Genomic DNA, 6,906 nt, shown 5'->3' with positions numbered 1-6,906 from the left:
AAAGGTCTAAACTTTGCAGTCACACCTAAACACATACCAGTTAATGATATAATTGCCCAAGTAGACGTTGCTCTCAGGGGCCTGGGTCACATCGCTGCAGACGTAGCAAGATCTGAAATCGCTGCAACCCTCAAAAACGCTAAGATGCCAGCTAGCAACCTCAGCAAAGATGAGCGTTTTGAATTATATAAATTAAAAAAGAGGAATGATATTGTAGTTCTCTCAGCTGACAAAGGCAATGCTACTGTCATCATGGATAAAATAGAATACAACAACAAAATTAAAGAATTACTCGACGATGGTAGTTATACAAAAATAAAAAGAGATCCCACCAACAGCCTCGTCACACAAACCAACAAAATAATTTCTGATTCAGCCGCATTAATTGATCAATCTAAACAGTTTTCGTTGAAACCTTCTGCTGCCAGGCCACCAAGATTATACGGCTTACCAAAAATACATAAAGTTGATACACCTCTTCGTCCCATAGTCTCTACTATCAGCTCCCCCACCTACAAACTAGCTCGTTTTTTGTCTGAAATCCTGCGTCCTTTCACTGGAAAGACCACCTCTGCGGTACAAAATTCTACTCACCTGGTATCAACAATCAAGGGTATTTCCCTGTCCCCAGACGACCTGCTTGTCAGTTTTGATGTAGTTTCCTTATTCACCAAGGTTCCTGTACCTGACACCATTGCAATCATTGAAGACTTGGTTCATCAAGGACTAAACACTGAGGTACCCCCCTTGGTGAGACACTGTTTAACCAATACATACTTCACTTGGAATGGAACTTTCTACAAACAAACTGAGGGCACCCCAATGGGCTCCCCCCTTTCTCCAGTTATAGCTAACATTTTCATGGAGAAATTTGAGACTGACGCCATCCAGACTGCCACTCTGCGCCCAACCTTATGGAAGAGGTACGTGGATGACACTTTTGTCATCTGGCCACATGGCCGGCCTGCTCTAGACCAATTCTTCGACCACATCAATTCCATACACCCAGCCATCAGATTTACCATGGAAGTCGAAATAGATGGCAAGATACCTTTTTTGGATGTCCTAATTAAAAAGAGACCTGATGGTTCAATGAGCCACTCTGTCTACAGGAAAGCTACCCATACGGATGCTTATCTGAAACCGGATTCCCACCACCATCCATCACAGAAGAATTCTCTCATCAAGACTCTGTATCATAGAGCCCAATGCATATCCGACCAGGAACACATAAGCAGTGAACTCAAGCACGTACACCAAGCTCTTAGGGCTAATGGTTACTCCGACTATACAATCCGCAAAGCTATCACTCAAACCATGAAGAAGAACCCTCTTGAGGAGCCTTTCAAAACCATCACTTTACCCTACATTGCTGGGATCACAAAAAAAAAAAGATCTCCAAAATCTTGAATAAACACAAGATCCAGGTCCGTTTCAACACATTACATAAAATCCGTGATCTGGTTCCGTCTGTAAAAGATGTGATTCCGGACATACAATACCCTGGTGTCTACAAACTAAGTTGCCTCTGTGGTAGTAGTTACATTGGAGAAACCAAACGCCATATCTCGGACCGCATTCGTGAACATAAAGCAGACCTTAAACACGGTAGGACCAACACCTCGGCCGTAGCAGATCATTGTTCTAATTCAGTAGGCTCACATGCCATTGACTTTTCCAAGACGGAGGTTCTTTGTAAGCCATCTGGCTTCCATGAGAGATTCGTTCATGAGGCTATCCACATATACAAACACAGAGACAATTTCAACCGAGAAGATGGATTCTATCTTAGCAATCATTGGAAAGATTTGATAAATCATTTCAGTTCTTGATTGATTGTTCACGCTTACAGTGGCTTTCAGACAGCATACATAAAAACAAATTTCGTCTCCCCCCTCCTCTTTTCAAAAAATAGATGGACTAGTCCTGGCAAACAGCCAATCGTTGCGCGTGACGCAAACGTTATTTATATATATATAAATAAATAAATATGCCGTTTTCAAAATAAATTTATGCAAACCGACACACCTGATGATGACCGTTTGAGTTATGGTCGAAACGTCGTGAGAATTTTTTATTGTTTTATGTATATTTTGTTATTTTGTTGTTTCTCTTCAACGTGACTTTACCGAAAAAACTAAGAATATGAATTACTGCAGTCACGAAAGCTTTAAATCAAAATTTAATCGCCTCTACGGGGAGGGTTTTCACATAACTTTAAGATCCTTCAACAAACTCCGGGATAAGAAAGCTCAGCTGATCGAGTCTCTCACCTTCCTGAAGAGATGCCGCGACTCTGGGGTAATACCAATCGCATTTACACTCACCTCTGCTACTGTAACTTCTTCTAATGCGAAACGAATTCTTTTCAAAACTAGCTTAGCTCTTATCTCAGAAAAAATCAGACTTATACGCACAGAACTAGATCAGTTAGACAAGACACTCTACAAATCACACTTATCATTGACGGCAATAATGTCCACATCGGATTGGGAACATGTAGACAATATGACTGCCTCTTCAGCTGCTACTATGTCGACCAAATGTAAGGAAAACCTGATTTACAAATTTAACCTCCTCTTCAACAAAAGACCGGACCCACACACCAAAAAGTTAGACGTTAATAAAGTCGTAATTAATCGCAATAACAGTTCTATTTCCGATGGTCTGAAATCCGTTTTAGCTAAAGGTCTAAACTTTGCAGTCACACCTAAACACATACCAGTTAATGATATAATTGCCCAAGTAGACGTTGCTCTCAGGGGCCTGGGTCACATCGCTGCAGACGTAGCAAGATCTGAAATCGCTGCAACCCTCAAAAACGCTAAGATGCCAGCTAGCAACCTCAGCAAAGATGAGCGTTTTGAATTATATAAATTAAAAAAGAGGAATGATATTGTAGTTCTCTCAGCTGACAAAGGCAATGCTACTGTCATCATGGATAAAATAGAATACAACAACAAAATTAAAGAATTACTCGACGATGGTAGTTATACAAAAATAAAAAGAGATCCCACCAACAGCCTCGTCACACAAACCAACAAAATAATTTCTGATTCAACCGCATTAATTGATCAATCTAAACAGTTTTCGTTGAAACCTTCTGCTGCCAGGCCACCAAGATTATACGGCTTACCAAAAATACATAAAGTTGATACACCTCTTCGTCCCATAGTCTCTACTATCAGCTCCCCCACCTACAAACTAGCTCGTTTTTTGTCTGAAATCCTGCGTCCTTTCACTGGAAAGACCACCTCTGCGGTACAAAATTCTACTCACCTGGTATCAACAATCAAGGGTATTTCCCTGTCCCCAGACGACCTGCTTGTCAGTTTTGATGTAGTTTCCTTATTCACCAAGGTTCCTGTACCTGACACCATTGCAATCATTGAAGACTTGGTTCATCAAGGACTAAACACTGAGGTACCCCCCTTGGTGAGACACTGTTTAACCAATACATACTTCACTTGGAATGGAACTTTCTACAAACAAACTGAGGGCACCCCAATGGGCTCCCCCCTTTCTCCAGTTATAGCTAACATTTTCATGGAGAAATTTGAGACTGACGCCATCCAGACTGCCACTCTGCGCCCAACCTTATGGAAGAGGTACGTGGATGACACTTTTGTCATCTGGCCACATGGCCGGCCTGCTCTAGACCAATTCTTCGACCACATCAATTCCATACACCCAGCCATCAGATTTACCATGGAAGTCGAAATAGATGGCAAGATACCTTTTTTGGATGTCCTAATTAAAAAGAGACCTGATGGTTCAATGAGCCACTCTGTCTACAGGAAAGCTACCCATACGGATGCTTATCTGAAACCGGATTCCCACCACCATCCATCACAGAAGAATTCTCTCATCAAGACTCTGTATCATAGAGCCCAATGCATATCCGACCAGGAACACATAAGCAGTGAACTCAAGCACGTACACCAAGCTCTTAGGGCTAATGGTTACTCCGACTATACAATCCGCAAAGCTATCACTCAAACCATGAAGAAGAACCCTCTTGAGGAGCCTTTCAAAACCATCACTTTACCCTACATTGCTGGGATCACAAAAAAAAAAGATCTCCAAAATCTTGAATAAACACAAGATCCAGGTCCGTTTCAACACATTACATAAAATCCGTGATCTGGTTCCGTCTGTAAAAGATGTGATTCCGGACATACAATACCCTGGTGTCTACAAACTAAGTTGCCTCTGTGGTAGTAGTTACATTGGAGAAACCAAACGCCATATCTCGGACCGCATTCGTGAACATAAAGCAGACCTTAAACACGGTAGGACCAACACCTCGGCCGTAGCAGATCATTGTTCTAATTCAGTAGGCTCACATGCCATTGACTTTTCCAAGACGGAGGTTCTTTGTAAGCCATCTGGCTTCCATGAGAGATTCGTTCATGAGGCTATCCACATATACAAACACAGAGACAATTTCAACCGAGAAGATGGATTCTATCTTAGCAATCATTGGAAAGATTTGATAAATCATTTCAGTTCTTGATTGATTGTTCACGCTTACAGTGGCTTTCAGACAGCATACATAAAAACAAATTTCGTCTCCCCCCTCCTCTTTTCAAAAAATAGATGGACTAGTCCTGGCAAACAGCCAATCGTTGCGCGTGACGCAAACGTTATTTATATATATATATAAATAAATAAATATGCCGTTTTCAAAATAAATTTATGCAAACCGACACACCTGATGATGACCGTTTGAGTTATGGTCGAAACGTCGTGAGAATTTTTTATTGTTTTATGTATATTTTGTTATTTTGTTGTTTCTCTTCAACGTGACTTTACCGAAAAAACTAAGAATATGAATTACTGCAGTCACGAAAGCTTTAAATCAAAATTTAATCGCCTCTACGGGGAGGGTTTTCACATAACTTTAAGATCCTTCAACAAACTCCGGGATAAGAAAGCTCAGCTGATCGAGTCTCTCACCTTCCTGAAGAGATGCCGCGACTCTGGGGTTATACCAATCGCATTTACACTCACCTCTGCTACTGTAACTTCTTCTAATGCGAAACGAATTCTTTTCAAAACTAGCTTAGCTCTTATCTCAGAAAAAATCAGACTTATACGCACAGAACTAGATCAGTTAGACAAGACACTCTACAAATCACACTTATCATTGACGGCAATAATGTCCACATCGGATTGGGAACATGTAGACAATATGACTGCCTCTTCAGCTGCTACTATGTCGACCAAATGTAAGGAAAACCTGATTTACAAATTTAACCTCCTCTTCAACAAAAGACCGGACCCACACACCAAAAAGTTAGACGTTAATAAAGTCGTAATTAATCGCAGTAACAGTTCTATTTCCGATGGTCTGAAATCCGTTTTAGCTAAAGGTCTAAACTTTGCAGTCACACCTAAACACATACCAGTTAATGATATAATTGCCCAAGTAGACGTTGCTCTCAGGGGCCTGGGTCACATCGCTGCAGACGTAGCAAGATCTGAAATCGCTGCAACCCTCAAAAACGCTAAGATGCCAGCTAGCAACCTCAGCAAAGATGAGCGTTTTGAATTATATAAATTAAAAAAGAGGAATGATATTGTAGTTCTCTCAGCTGACAAAGGCAATGCTACTGTCATCATGGATAAAATAGAATACAACAACAAAATTAAAGAATTACTCGACGATGGTAGTTATACAAAAATAAAAAGAGATCCCACCAACAGCCTCGTCACACAAACCAACAAAATAATTTCTGATTCAACCGCATTAATTGATCAATCTAAACAGTTTTCGTTGAAACCTTCTGCTGCCAGGCCACCAAGTTTACGGCTTACCAAAAATACATAAAGTTGATACACCTCTTCGTCCCATAGTCTCTACTATCAGCTCCCCCACCTACAAACTAGCTCGTTTTTTGTCTGAAATCCTGCGTCCTTTCACTGGAAAGACCACCTCTGCGGTACACAATTCTACTCACCTGGTATCAACAATCAAGGGTATTTCCCTGTCCCCAGACGACCTGCTTGTCAGTTTTGATGTAGTTTCCTTATTCACCAAGGTTCCTGTACCTGACACCATTGCAATCATTGAAGACTTGGTTCATCAAGGACTAAACACTGAGGTACCCCCCCTGGAGAGACACTGTTTAACCAATACATACTTCACTTGGAATGGAACTTTCTACAAACAAACTGAGGGCACCCCAATGGGCTCCCCCCTTTCTCCAGTTATAGCTAACATTTTCATGGAGAAATTTGAGACTGACGCCATCCAGACTGCCACTCTGCGCCCAACCTTATGGAAGAGGTACGTGGATGACACTTTTGTCATCTGGCCACATGGCCGGCCTGCTCTAGACCAATTCTTCGACCACATCAATTCCATACACCCAGCCATCAGATTTACCATGGAAGTCGAAATAGATGGCAAGATACCTTTTTTGGATGTCCTAATTAAAAAGAGACCTGATGGTTCAATGAGCCACTCTGTCTACAGGAAAGCTACCCATACGGATGCTTATCTGAAACCGGATTCCCACCACCATCCATCACAGAAGAATTCTCTCATCAAGACTCTGTATCATAGAGCCCAATGCATATCCGACCAGGAACACATAAGCAGTGAACTCAAGCACGTACACCAAGCTCTTAGGGCTAATGGTTACTCCGACTATACAATCCGCAAAGCTATCACTCAAACCATGAAGAAGAACCCTCTTGAGGAGCCTTTCAAAACCATCACTTTACCCTACATTGCTGGGATCACAAAAAAGATCTCCAAAATCTTGAATAAACACAAGATCCAGGTCCGTTTCAACACATTACATAAAATCCGTGATCTGGTTCCGTCTGTAAAAGATGTGATTCCGGACATACAATACCCTGGTGTCTACAAACTAAGTTGCCTCTGTGGTAGTAGTT

This window comes from Petromyzon marinus, chromosome 80 (assembly GCF_048934315.1).
Source record: "Petromyzon marinus isolate PM22_M1 ecotype Great Lakes invasive population chromosome 80, UKy_Petmar_22M1.pri1.0, whole genome shotgun sequence".
NCBI classification, from domain to species: domain Eukaryota; kingdom Metazoa; phylum Chordata; class Hyperoartia; order Petromyzontiformes; family Petromyzontidae; genus Petromyzon; species Petromyzon marinus.
The sequence above is the reverse complement of the archived record's forward strand: the minus strand, read 5'-3'. Positions refer to the sequence as shown.